The 15,306-nt window shown below is 40.1% G+C and overlaps 1 protein-coding gene across 1 annotated transcript in view; it reads left to right on the top strand.

Moving 5' to 3' along the window:
- The window catches only part of aff2 (AF4/FMR2 family, member 2), a 307,511-nt gene that overhangs the window by 152,927 nt on the left and 139,278 nt on the right, over positions 1-15,306 (top strand). The window lies entirely within an intron of this gene.

Here is a 15,306-nt window from a genome sequence, read left to right as displayed (position 1 = left end):
GATGCCACAGCCATCCGTGACCCGGACTGCACGGCCCTCCCACCACTCAGCGTCCTGTTGATGATAGCCAACAGGGCTCTGTTAGCCAATATAACATAAATTGCCAGTTAGCGTTCTCCTTCAGTTGTGTTGAGATGTCCAGTCACGTTGCGCTAGCCGCAGTTTGAAAACAGTGGTGACGCTTCATATGATGCCTCTGTTACATTATGCTATCAAGGTAGTGGGTGCAACTGACCATGATTAAAATAGGGAGAACATTGTCTTTGGTCTGATTTAGTTATATTTACTGCCAAGGAGCTCTTTAAAACATACCACATATCCTGCAATTTATTATTATTATTGTTTTAATATACATTCCAGACTTCTCCTGCCTTATACTGATACTCGATTACATAAATTAGAACTACACCCATAAAACTGAAGATGCACAATGCCATAGAAAAGCAATGTTTCATTATCTTTAGAACTTTCGAATGGATTGTTCTTCAGAAAAACACACACATTATATAAGCTGCTTATCCTACTAGGTCGTGGAGGGGAAGCTGGAGCCTATCCCAGCAGTCAGTGGACAGAATCGTTAGAGAACCATTTTATTGTAAATAAGATGTGAGTGTGTAGAAACTATGTTAGAGTTTAAAGAACCCATCTTAGCATTGGCCCTGTCATCAGGCGATCTCGAGGTCAATCCTTGGTGATGCTACAGCCGTCCATGGCCGGGAGTGCAGGAGAGCACAACTGGCCTCGCTCTCTCTGGGTGGGTAGAATGGCTCCCCGTCTTCCCATCACTCAACGCAGTGCTAGTCAGCGCAGGCGTCCGTTAGCTGATGTAACAGAACTGGTGGTTGGGGCTTTCCTCCGAGCGCGTTCGGCTGTCCAGTGACGTTGCAATAGCGGCAGTTTGAAAACATGCGCTGACACTTCACAGGTCTCAGAGGAAGCCTGTGTTAGGCTTCGTCCTCCTAGCGCTGGTAGTATAGTGTGATTGGAGGAGCCCTAACTAGTGGGTGGAATTGGAGACGACTAAATTGGAAAAAAATCTAAAAAATTAGTGTAAAACTTTACATTATGTGAACATTCGTTAATCCTTTGTAAAGGGATTTCCCACAAACAAATCTCAATTTCAGATATTGCTCTTTAGGGAGCCAGAAGTCTTTGATCTATGGCATCACTCAAAGAATCCTTTGTCATATATTTTTTAAGTGTGTAAGAGTTTGAATATCCTTACATTCAAATAACCAGGCTCATCTCTACTGTCTGTCTGTGTATCTACATTGTAGAGCATAAGTCATTATCTCTGCATCCACAATGCCCTGCTAATACGTGTTATGCTATTGTATCTGTGCGCAGTTGTTTTGTTCCTCTGTTATGGTAACAAGGCCCACGAGGCGCCGCAGGGAGCGTGCGTCCCGGGGCGGCTGCTTGGTCACCACGCCTCCCCTCCTTCGCCCTGAGAGCTGATGTTTGGCCTCATGGCTAGCATCAGGCTAAGCTGAGGTGGCAGGGGGCTGTGTGGCGCTCCACGAAGAGATGCCAAGCCGTCGGCACACATTAGCATCCCGACGGCCATGGTACCAGCAGTCCCTCCACACACACACACACGGCTCACAACCACAGGCCCCAGTCAGACCTGCTCAAGTGAGCAGCAGAAGAAAAGATGCCCAGATACATAGGTCAGCACACACACACTTACACAGACTACAGCGCTGGGGTCGTACCAAGACCGGAGAATAGCCCTCAGCCACAGACTTATAAGGTTATTTGTTCAGCTCTCCTTCTGTCAGCTTTGGCTATTTCAACAAAGAAAAACACTTTTTTAATGTCACCACTGTATTTCGGAGCTGCTTCCAAGCTGAACGCGAGCCTTACTTACTCGTTATATTTGTACAGTACCAGTCAAAAGTTTGGACACACCTAACTGAAAACGCATTTTTCATTGTCTGAAAGAGATTTAAGGGTTTCTGTTTAAAGGGCACATGCAGTCCGTACTGTTCATATATGCTGCATGTGATGTCATGAAAAAACTCATTAAATATATACAGCTATTAACTGTTCACCAATTTAGCTCTGCCCATTCGTATTGAAGTTCTAATAAGTACTGCATTTTGAATCAGGCACAACACAGGACAGCCAATAAGAACATAGCCCATTTACATATATCAGCCTTAAAGGCACAGTCACAGAAACAGCCCGATCAACAGAATAAATTTTAAGAAAAATGAAATCTGTTTCTAGGATGAATATATATAATTATAATATACACATATATATATATATATATATATATATATATATATATATGATATATATATATAATAATAATATATATATTTTTTTTAGTTAAAAAAAAATATCCATTAGTGTGAAAACGTCTTATGCAGTTTACCAAACTATTTATTTCAAAAGTGTGTTTACTTAGTAACATTAGGATACATACAAGCAAACGCCAATGCAGTAAAAAAAAAAGATAATAACAAGAATTTCAAAGGTGTTAGAAGAGCAAAGTATTGATCCAAATGTCTCCCAGCTATCACCTTCAATTCAATTTCATCAGCAGCATACTTGATTTAATTTAATTAAGTATTAATTAGCCAAACCAGCTATTAGATGATAACTACAATTACTACAAATACTGAGCTTCCACAAGGAGAAGTTTCGAAATGGTTAAATAAACACAATGACATACATGAAATCACTACTTATTATACTTATTTGCTCTATATTCAGAGCAAATAAACACTTTCTGCCAAGATAACTTTAAAAATAATTTTGTCACATGCCTGTAACATTTGTTACAGTACTCTTTCTCTCTCTCTCTCTCTCTCTCTCTCTCCTTGCCTATATATGCCTATATATGCCTATATATATATATATACACACACATAGATATAGATGTGTGTTCTTTTTTGTTGTTTTTGTTCGTCCTGATGTTGAAATAAGTCTAATATGAATGTAATCTAATATAAGTATAATTAATTGCATAACATACTATGTACATTTCAATAGTATAAAAACTGTGCAAAGTTGTGCATTTTTTGCCTTACAAGGCTTAAAGAAAAATTCTGTCATTTTGTTTTTTAATTTTAGCATAATTAAATCTTTAAGGCTTGAACAAAGACCACTCAGACAGTGATGTGAAATGCTTAATGCTAGAGAAACACTAGAAGCTTAAAATATTTAATATTTGAGATAAAGTTTTGGCCTAAAACATACTTTAAACATGCGTTCAGGGTGCAGAGGTGTACACATGGAATTATAAATAAAACTAGAGCTTAAAGAAAGGTTTTATATGCCACTGTGTAACTATTATCAACATTAAATATAAAACCTCAGAAAACACTAGATTCACTGCTCATTTTGGATAGTAAATAGAATGGCTATATTTGCATTGTGGTCAGTCAGACCCCGATTCCTATCAGCACCACTGTATACAAACACGAGTTGTTACATTTCTCTACAGTGAACAATTCACATCAGACCACTCTGAATGACTGTTTACATTTCAGCAGTTGAATAATGCAGAAATTTGGAATAATCAGTGGAATTCTCCGTCAAAGGGCTGAGGATGCTGCAGAGTCAGGCTGCTGTAGTTCTCATTCCTCATACTTCTGAATTTGGGTGTGAAGTGCATATGTGAGGGTAACCATTTGGAGATACACACACAGACACCCTGCACCTCAACCAAAACTCATTGCAAATGAAGTGTGAAAATCGGTACAGACATGTAAAACCAGCTCTCGATCTGCAATACGGAGAGCAAAAGCCTTTTTTGGTGGGGGTGGGGAGGTGGTTGAAAAGCAACATCAGCTTGTGAGACACTCTAAATTCAGTGAACTACCTGATTACCACAATCCTCTGGAAAACGTACTTGGCGCAGGCCTTGAGAAATCTCAGCAAAAGCTGAGGAATCACCGGAACAAGCACGTTAGCGAGTCACTCAACACTGCAACAATCTCTCCATATACTTATTTATTTATTTGGTTTTTTTTTTCCAGCACTTTAATTGGGCTCATGCTAGACGACGCATGGCAGCAGTTCAACGATTATATGGAGGGGAAGAAAATGAATTTGAGCTGTCAATAGAATAGCAGCTGGAAATGCAGGCCTGCCGTTTGTTGCATTGACTTAATTTTACGCAAAGCCACATATTATTGCGTGTTCATTCATTGACTTGTTTCCCTATGGATTGTGTTTCACAAGACAGATTTACTTCAGAAATACGTGTTTTTCTTCTCCATCTGTTTAACCCTTGTGTGGTGTTGGGGTCTGTGGGACCCATTTTCAATGTTTACCAAAAGGAAAGAAATATGCAATTTATTGTTATTTCAACCCCAGATTCCTTGCCCTTTGCTCATCACATGTGGTGTTGGCTGAACCCGCGGGGAGTAAAAGTGTGGAGGTGCTGTGTCCTTCACTCTGTTCTCCTCCTACATGGCCTGCTGTTAGTGTGTGTGTATATGTCTGTCTGTGTTTGTATATGTGTGTGTGTGAGGATGGACAACATGGACAGGCTGCTGACTGGCTACAGCTGCTAAAGGAGAACCCTACGCTGGCCACTTGTGATAATTTAAACATCTGGTATTTTTACATAAATTGTTATGGCTGTATTGATTTAAAAAACAAGAATACCGTGTGTCCACCACACCACTGGGTAACACATCAACACCACACAAGGGTTAATTCAAAAACAAGAGGGCCATTTGACAGGTATGGACAGGGCAAATGTCCACTGGCCGCTATCTCCAGAATTTCCATTTTGATGTGTGCGTCCTGGCATTCCTTGGCTGGCAGATTGGTTCAACCCTTAAAAGTCTTAAGGTGTTGTTGTTGTTTAGATATGCTAATTAAATGTAATGACATAATTAATGAAATAGGTAGTTATGCAGTAATGTGCATGTATGTTGTAGTTACATTCTCGTTCGTTGGAGCAGTGCCATAGAACAACCCCTTTATTCCAATACGTGGTGCTTTAAAGCTGCGCTCTGTAAGATTTTTCGGTTAAAATTGAAAGAAGTAGCATTAGTGAGTCAGGAGGTAATAAAACATGCTAAAATATGTTGTGCATGCACTGCTGTGAGTCGCCCTATAAAGCCTTGAATAGGAATTTGAAAGTTAGAGGTGTTGGGTCTGAGTTTTACATCATACATGTTTACACATTAATGACACACAGAGCCTCAAAAAGAAAGTCCAGCTCGATGTTTAGGCCTCAATTCCAAAATCAGCGATTGTACCCTGTTAGAAATAAAGGTTCTGTGCAGGTACATTTTTATGCATCAAGGTACAAACTATATAAATGTTCCCTCAAAGGTACAACAGTGATTTTAAAGTCAGATTTTGTACCTTAAAAAAGTTTAAACACCATAGAAAAGTACACATTTGTCCCTTTTCATAACCGAATGTGGTAACACTTTCTATGAATGTCACCTTTGTAAGCATCTATAAACGCATTCATTACATGTTATAATGCATGCATAAGACATTATAAACATAGCTATAAATATTTATAAAAATGCATTATACATTATAGCCATGTTTATTATGCATTATGAATTGTTAGCATAATACATTATAAGTACTGATCATAACAAATTATAAGAGCTCATAAGTGGTATTTGTCCGCTCTAAGTAAAGTGAAGCGTACTGTACTAAAGCCTCCTCCAGTGTTCAGAGTGAGGCTTCAAGTTGAAGTATTTACTGAAGGATTTACTGAAACACTAAAACATACACAATAAAGCACATTACAGGCTTCAAATGTCAGAGTTTAAACTCTCTAAGCTGGGACTGACTTCTTTGGCACTGACATTATAACATGTTATTAACACTATTTATAATGCATTATATTAACAATTCATAATGTATAATAAACATGGCTATAAAGTGTAATTCAGTGTAATTCTTTTTTAAAAATATTTATAACCAAGTTTATAATGCCTTATGAATACATTATAACATGTTATAAATGTGTTTATAGATGCTTACAAAGGTGACATTCATAGAAAGTGTTACCCCGAATGTTTTAAAACAGACTAATAAAATAAAAAGCCTGGAGATGAGACGGGGTGTGTGGAGCCAATACAACTTAGAAAATATCATTTCAGTGGATTGTGGTACAGTTATGTCCCCTGACTAAAGGTACTGAGATGTACCCTTGAGGGAACCACCTCAGTGACGAGGGTTACTGCCTCAGTCACAGTTTGAGTGTAAGATATGATGACAGTAGTAGATAATTTGGAAATGTATCGACAGGTTTAAGTCTGCATAGCTTTCTTCCGTCTTATTAAGCATCAAACAGAGACTAAAACATGTTAAAAATGTAAGCATAACACAAATGGATTCATATCTTGAAATCAATGCTTTCTGCATTTGTTTCAAATAGCCACAGTGTAAGAAATAATCTAAATTATTGTTAACTTCACGTTATAATAAAATAAGGTCTAATGAAAACACCAATGCCTGTATCTGTCAATACTTGACCATGTTTCTGTCCAGAGAGACCTCAGCTTTATGTAGCCTATACCTCATTTGCTTTTGCTGTTCTGTGCTTTGTTGTGATACAGCAGGCTGCATTGGTTGCGTGAATGTTATGCTGAATAGCACAAAAGAAGGTGTACGATTGGCAGGCGCTATCAGAAGCTGGCAGCTAATGTGATGAATAGTGAATGGATTTCTTCAGGCTGTCTCATAGCAGCAGGAGACTGGAGAACATGAAAGCGATTGTATCACAGACATTATTCAGGAGGTTCTTCTGCGCTTCTAGTCTGGTCCAGTCTTGGAAGCTTCTCCTCAACAACCACATTTGGTCAGGTCACTCTAAATGATGCATGACAGCGCAGGTGGAGGGAGGGCAAAGTGCGTGGACCTGAGATCCCACCCACCCCTCCTCTTTTTTTTTCTCGTCCCAGTTCAAAGACTACATCACGCATGACAGTTCAAAGACACGGCAACAGCTTCAGACCCAGGCATACTTCAGTTTGCAAGAGAAACATCTCCCTTCTTCTGCTCTACTGTGAGAGATCCCATTCCTCCTTTTCTTCAGGTTTCTTCTGGGGTCCAACTGATATTTCAGTAGGCCTTTAAAAGTAGTTAAGGTGTAAGTATTATAAAATCTTATATCAGGATTATGGCTGTTGGTAAAGCACTGGGAAATACAACTATTTGAGTCTGTTTTATTTTTGACCTTTGAAATTATTGGTTATCAGAATTTGTAGCTCTTTAAAATCAGCATCAGTGATAAAATCACCATATTGGCCAGACCCGAATGTTTATTGTGTGCTAAGACGGCTGTAGTTGTTAGTATCTTGCCATTTACATTCTCAGTAGCACATTCATGTATATGCATGATGGAAAAACTTTGTTTATTACACTAAACGCAGACTAGTTTCTAGTAAAATTTACTGTCTGACTACAAAATCTACAAATGTTTTGTTTACAAAATTTTCCCAACACATTCCTTGGTGGACTTTACAAACATTTGATAGCTCCTCCTCATCTCAGTCATTCTAAATGAAGCAACACCAATTTTTTTTTATATTTTTTGCGCAGTTGGCAAAAATCATGTACCATCGATACACATAAAGGTAGGTTTAGCTTAGAGCTGCAAACTGACCACCAGCCATGCTGGTGAGTGGCTATTGTATGCTCACCAGGCGTGTTTTTTACTCAGGCAATCTATTTTATCTTTAAAAAATAATGGCATAAAATCGAGCCGGAAGATCTTATGGAAAAGTCATTCTCAAATATATGTTATCAAATTAGCTATGCATTTTTTTCTGCTACCATCCACTATATCCCCATGAGAACCACCCCCTTTAACAGCACAGTGGCCTACAAATATCTCAGAGAAATATTAATGAATTTGGCTACTATTTATAAAAAAGAAAGAAAAATTATTACAAATAATTACAAAATTATAGAAGACGTTCTTTTCAAATGATAAAGCAATTGTTGAAGTGTTCAAGAGTAATGCCAGTGTAATATGTTGAATTAATTACGTCTAAGTGAGGTTCATAATTCATAAATATTTATAATGAAATTTCTCACCACCTGCTTAATGCAGTACTATTGTGAAAATATGATATTTTTGAAACTGTATCAAGTGTCTGTAACCCTCCTACCACTGATAGCACTTTGTTTCACAGGGGTCTGTTTTTATTGCAGCATTGTTTAGTCCAGGGGTTCTCAAAGTGCACCTAAAGGACCTTCAGGGGGTCCAGATTTTTACTCCAACCTAACTTGCAATACATGTAGACCCTCTGGGGGTCCCTGAGGACTGGTTTGAGAACCATTGTATCAGGCAATCGCCTGCTCTCACACCTCACACAAGAACTTTGATGGAGAACATGAAACAATGGCTTGTGACTGGTTTGTTTGCGTATCATTCAAATGGCATCTTCCTGTCAAAGTAGGCAATTCTTGGCCCTGATCAGTGGTGGAGGTCAGTCTGAAAAACAAGCTCTTGCTCCACCTGAAGCTCTCTAGGTAGTTATTACCTCTCTGTAGGACTCTTTACTCGTCTATACCTCATGGCCACTTTGGCTTTACTCACCGAATGGTGGCGCATACCTTAAAATCCACCCTGCTGTTTCTTATAGGCCTGAACGGAGATTGACTTGTTACTGAGGGTTTTTTTTTCACATCCCCAAAGGTTTGAAACGTAAGAGAAGTTTTCTCTTTTCATCCCGTCTGCCTACTCATCTATATCGGGACATGAGTCTCTTCATAGAGCTGTGCTAGCTGTCACCATCAACTGCGCCGTGTCCTCTTTTTTTCTGCCATCCATCATCCCTTTATACTTGTTTATTCCCATCCTCCATCCACTGTCAGACAGACAGACAGAGAGGCAGGTAGAGGCAGTCTTCCAGTCCCTTTCCTTCCTCCCCTTCAGATCTTCCCGTTTGTTCGTGCGAGCCACTCTTCCACTTTTTAAGCACAATTTGCACGAGGGCCGAGTGCTGAGTGCAGCTTCCTCACTTTGATACCGATTTTTTTTCCATTCTTCTTCTTCCTTTTAAGAAAAAGAGTAATACATCTTATCTGTTGTTGATGCGCAGACGCTTTCTGAACAGCTATTTCAGAGAAAAATGCATTCCTGCCCCAGTAATTGCCACCGCAATATTCCCCCGGATCCTCCCATAATTCAAAGGAATAGGTCTTCTCTCTCCCTGTCGCTCCCTCTCTCTCTCTCTCTCTCTCTCTCTCTCTCTCTCTCTCTCTCTCTCTCTCTCTTCCCTGAAAGCTTTCTGCAGCCTTGCAGAACGAGGTGACTGACACTTCCTCCTCTTTTTCTCTTCCTCTCCCCTGCTTCTCTGCAGCCATGCCAAAAAAAGACCTCGCAGAGATTAGCGACACTTCCAGTGATCTCTATATCTGCCAATTAAAAGGCTGAAGGGTTTTTTTTTGTTGTTGTTTTGGTTTTTTTGGTCTCCCATGGAAGAAAGACACTGTGCTAAATTCGTCTCTGAGAAAAGACACATTGAGCTGATTCGCAGTGATTAAAGCCACCACTCCTGAATCACTGAGTAGTTTATTCACTGCTATCTTTGTGTGCGAGTCTTTAGGAAAAACATATGACTGTGAGCAGTAACGTTACCGTATACTTAGGCCTCATCCACACATATCTGGATATAAAAAAAATAGGTTTTCTTACACTGTTTTATAAAAAGTCTTTGTGCACAACATCAGCATTCTGTCCACATGAGAAGGCAGAAACAATTTAAAACCTCTCACATGAACATTCCAGCCCAGCAGAGGGCTAAAATTCAAAGCACAACGCTGTAGTAGAGATTTCTTTTTAACAAAGTGACAGTGAGTCACAAACAGAGAAGGCCTTGACTTTCAGGCCGTCAGACCTCCGTAATTTTATACCTCACACAGAATTAAAGTTTCTGACAGATAATAAAAGCTTATAAAGGTGATAGAAAGCCTACTGCTTGCTGCCATGTTGTTGTTTAGGTTGCCACAGCCACGCTGCCATCTACACCCCATGTTTCAAACACAAGTCAGACCCATGGCACAATCCTATTTGGCCCACAAAATTATTTTAATTTTCTATTAATATTAGCCCATTTCACCATGAGCTGCACTACAGTTCCCAGCATGCACTGCAACGTAAGGTGTGCTCTCATCCCCTCTCCAACAACGATCTATGGGACTGCACCACAAAAACAGAAAAAAAAGGTGCCAGTGTCCAGTTCAAGTGAATGGGCAGTTTTAAAAAACCTACTGTACACTGGGGACATTTAAAGAGGTTTAACAGGTATCTGCAGCTAATGTCGTCTATTGTTTTATATATAGTTCAAGTATTCAGTGCCTATTTTTGCTGTTGTATTTTTGGCATATTTTGAACAAACAATGGCCAGTTAGGGTCATGGCAAAGTGTTAAGTAAAAATAAAGTAAAAACACAGCTGGCCCACGGATTTGTCGAGATTTTTTAATATGGCCCTTTTAGTGGTTGAGTTTGACACCCCTGATCTACACAGTCCTGCTCAGCGTTTTCAGAAAGCTATGTTTTGACCATCCACACGAAAAAAAACAGAAAAATATTGCTTTAAGAATCCAGGAAATCATTTTCAAAAACCTCAGTTTTCAGCGATTGAAAATGCCGTTTTCTTGTGGACGGGAAGCCAAAAAGCAGAGAAAATATTACTTTTTAAAAAACATCCGGATACGTGTGAATGGGGCCTTAGTCTGGGGGGGGTAATTAAAGATTTAGAAACTTGCCAGGTTCTGAAACTTGCCAGAAAAGTCTATCTTCCAATTCTTTTGGTTGCCAAACAGGTTTTTGCATAGCTTTGTCTGCTTTTGCATTTGCATCATATTTTTTTTTCTTCACAGTATTTCAGCCTGACACCCTTTTTCATTCACATGAGGAAATTGACTATCAGAGAGAAATCATTTGTAAACCCATTCAATCAGCCTGTAGCTGCAGGTATGTAGAGGAACCCTGCCGTAACAGAGAAATAAGATCTCAGCTGGACAGTACTCTTCCTGCCATTTTGCACAATAACATCGGGGAATACGAGGAAGGAAGGTGACCCTTAGTGCGCTGGAAAAGCGTTTAACGTTCCTATTTCCATGTCTGTTCCGCCCGACAAAGTGTTTACCTTCCTACGCGTGAAATTTTGCAGTTGCATTTGCATGAGATTCGGTTATTGCTGCATTTGGTTTGACTTCGGATAAGAGCGAAGTGTAACGGAAGAATCTTGACATGAAAAAATAAATAAATAAAATAAAATAAAATAAATAAAACGAGCCCTTTGCTGGCATAAACAATTTACCAGCATCCATGAATCCCTCTTCATATCACTGACATTTCTGTCAGCCCAGAGGCAATATGAGTGCGGTTTGCATTCAGCTCGCACCGCCAAGCGCCTTTTAGCGTCTCGGCTGGAATCGAAATGGGGTTCACCACAGGTAACGGCGAAATGAACTTCAGTGTCAGAGCAATAGGCTCCCTCCGCCACACTCTTAATATCAGAGCAAAGGAGGACAATGGCAGAGCAACATCTGATTAGAGCAGCTAAGCCTGAACATTCTGTTTCTATGGGAACAGGATATTATGCACTAGCCCTGAGAAAACAGGAAGTTTATGTCTGTCTGCGAGCTGTGTTTACAATGCCCCCTCTAGCGTCCCTGGCCATGGTGCCATCCAGGGGGCATCTACACTTATAATAGTTTATTAGCAAAGCACATTTCAGTGTATATTCTAGGTGGAAATGCTTTATTACACTCCTGTGCAAAACAGGGCCAAGCCCTAAGTATTAATGATTTTTACAGATTGTTTTGACCTGGGGGCGGCACGGTGGCGCTTTGGGTAGTGCTGTTGCCTCACAGCAAGAAAGGCCTGGGTTCGATTCCCGAGCCGGGCGACCAGGACCTTTCTGTGTGGAGTTTGCATGTTCTCCCCGTGTCTGTGTGGGTTTCCTCCGGGTACTCCGGTTTCCTCCCACAGTCCAAAAACATGCAGTCAGGCTGATTGGACATGCTGAATTGCCCCTAGGTGTGAGTGTGTGTGTGAATGTGTATGTCTGTCTGTCTGCCCTGTGATGGACTGGCGACCTGTCCAGGGTGTATCCTGCCTTCCGCCCAACGACAGCTGGGATAGGCTCCAGCACCCCACCGCGACCCAGAAGGATAAGCGGTTTAGATGATGTATGTATGTATGTATGTATGTTTTGACCTGGTCAGATTCCAAATTAATGTAGAGAATATCTGGAGAGAATATTGGATCTCACATGAAACACAAACTAGCTTGGCAGTGTTTTGAGCTGTTTGAAGCCGCCAGTACTGAGTGGAAAAATGTTGACTCTTCTTTCTGTAAAAGGCTGCAAGTTTACCAAGTCTACACAGATGTCAGAAGTGGGCATCATAAGACATTATAGGCAAAAAAGAGGGGAAATTGGGCCTTTTAAAACCTTTTTAAAGGTTCTTTGAGCTGAATTTTCTTTAAAGGGCCATCCATTGAAATGATCTATATTGACCCTAAAGTGGTTCTTTTATGGCAAGAAGCCTTTTTGGCATCTTTATTTTTGAGTGTGGCATGTGTAAAGTGACATGCTCACTGGCGCTGATGTATGACTCAAGCAGAATGTTGTCATGTTCTGGCATAGTAGGCCTAATATGTGTTTCATCACTGTCCACAAAAAAAGAGATACCTCTAAAATAGTATCTTTCCACGAGAAGGCAAAAATGGGCTTCATTCACCAACGTCTCCCTAAGTTTATTCTTAAATGTGTTCTTGAGAAAGGTCCTAAGAAAAAGTCAACATCAGATTCCTGACGTTTTTAAAGTTCTTCTTAGAGTCCTGATGTTCTTAAAGCGCAGAATTATTCGCACCTTTGTGCTCTTGAGTGTGTTTTGATTCTGTTCCCAAATAAGAAAACACTGGTCAGAATCCTCGTAAAAATTGCGTAAGTGGGTTTTAGGAAGAAAATTCAGCTTAAGAATGGTTGGTGAATGAGGCCCAACGATCTTAACCTTTAATGTATGTTAATGGAGATTTTATTTCAGTTAGTTTTGGAGCATTTCTGTTGATCTTCAAACAATGTTCAAAAATCAGTTTCTTTTTTTTGTGGACAGCAACAATTAGTTTAATTCTTATTATTTGTTAAATATTCAAATTATTATTTATTTTAATGTTGTATTCTAGTATTACTGATTTTTCAGTGCAAATATAGGCTTAAAAGCAGTTTAAATATAATTTTCCCAAGTGATATAAGACATTTGTACAGTATTAAAACCTGATTAAGCCCTTCGTCTAATTACTTCACCCTTCCAGCTGGAAAAGCGTCACTCAGTTTCACTGTGGCTCTCCGGTGCTGACAGTAAGGAACCGAGATTAGAGGGTAGGATGGGGTTTTTCGGAGTACCAGCCGGACCTAACACGTTGTGTCATGGCAGCGATGTGTGGGGTGGACTGAGTTTCCCCTCCGGCCAGCTGACCTTTTCAAACGACAGCTGGCCTCCTTCTATGCCTAGAGTGGAGTGATGTCAGCATCCAACTGAACAGTGGGAAACAGTCTGTCTCTCTCGAGCAGCTTTGCTGCCGGAGTGATGTCATCTCCAGTGTCCTCGATTCTACAAAGAGAGCGAAAGGAAGCAGTAGCGGACAGAGGAGGGTACTTTTCTGCATGACTAGGGCCGGATCAAGCCTGCTTGGAAGGAGATAAATATTTAAAGTGCAGAGAGACGTCTGAAGAAATGCAAAAGCAAATACACACACGCATGACCAGTCAGTGGCTGAAGAAAAATTAGCTGTTATTGTAGCGCATCCCATATTCAGAGAGTAATGAATTACCAGTTATTAATCAAGTCTGTAGTCCCTTATGCCTGGCCAGTTGTGGACCATTAGTCTGCTAGGGACTTGTTAGGCCTTAATTACTGTTTTCTTCAGCTTGCTTTAAAGTGTCGGTGAGTCACTGCAGCTTGAACATATACTCGCTGACATTTTCCTGCCTTATGATCTGCTGATGCAAGCTGGTGATTATCTAGCCTGCGTTTATGCAGAAGCAGAGAAGCCGGGGGTGTTAAAATACCATGGCCTATTTACCCAAAGGGACCAGCTTGGTTACAGATGGCAGTGATGTCACCTCAAACTTCTAATCAATCTGGATAGATGTGCTGTACATTCTTTACACTTTAAGGAAAACAAAAGGGGGAACTGATTCAGCTGCTGATAGTTAGTTTAGGGCAGTCTTCGTATCCTTGAATCCCGGCTCCAGTCCTAGTCCTGTACTTTGTAATTGCTGGTAGGTATGACCTTTAGTTGCTAATCGGTTACATCAACAGTTGAGTTGTCTTCCAGTTATTACAAAATCCAGGACCGGAAACTGGATTCAACGTCCAGATTTCAAGACCTTTCATCAGGAACTTTGTTAAGAGAAGCATGGTCCACTGTATCAGTGGCAATGTATCATTCAGTGGGGTTCCAGATCTATGGCTGACAAACAAATCAACATCCGGTTAATACCACCTCTCCGGCCAACGTCAAACTTAGGGAAAATGGAATTTCTGACGTAACATTCTGCCAACGACTGTGTTATGCTGCCACCGCCACTAATGATGCCAGTGGTCCCTACTAAAAATAATGGAATATCCAATTTGCCATTAACTGTCTAATCTCATATTGTAAATGCAGCATAACAGTTAACAACTATGACTAAGAAACACTACTGAATGTGTACTGGTCATGTACCTGACCCATTTCATCTACACTGTTAGAAATAAAGGTTCTGTGCGGGTACATTCATTGTTCATCAAGGGACAAACAATGTCATTGTTCCCTCAAAGTTACAGTGGTTTTAAGGTCCAATTGTGAACCTTAAATAAGTTTTTCCAGGTGAAAAGTTTGTATTTATACCTAATGTTTTAAAAGTGAACAGTAAAGTAAAAAGCCTGGAGACGAGACGGGGTGTGTGGAGTCAATGCAACTTTTTTCTAAGAGCGGAGTTAGTATTGGTGCTGATCAGGGCTGAGAAGCAGAATACAGGAAATCAATCAGTTTGCTCAGAGTAAAACGCCATTTCACCAGGCAAAGAACCCTTTAAAAATTCAAATGGCTGCATGTGTTCATGGTTCTATATAATATTTGAAGAACCTCAAGGGTTCAGAGCCCATGCTTTGCATATCTAATTACCAGTCAAATGTGTCATTAAGTTTAAGTTATTCATTTTTCAGCATCAGGAAAACATCAGAAAACTGATTTTTCATGATTGAAGTAATCCCAAACACATGTTGAGGTTTGGACTCTGGAGTGGTCAGTCCATTGTTCTGAGAACTCCAGTAGCTTCTTTGTTTGATTTGCAGATGTT

Source organism: Colossoma macropomum, unplaced genomic scaffold (assembly GCF_904425465.1).
Source record: "Colossoma macropomum unplaced genomic scaffold, Colossoma_macropomum, whole genome shotgun sequence".
Classification (NCBI taxonomy): Eukaryota; Metazoa; Chordata; class Actinopteri; order Characiformes; family Serrasalmidae; genus Colossoma; species Colossoma macropomum.
The sequence above is the reverse complement of the archived record's forward strand: the minus strand, read 5'-3'. Positions and strand labels throughout refer to the sequence as shown.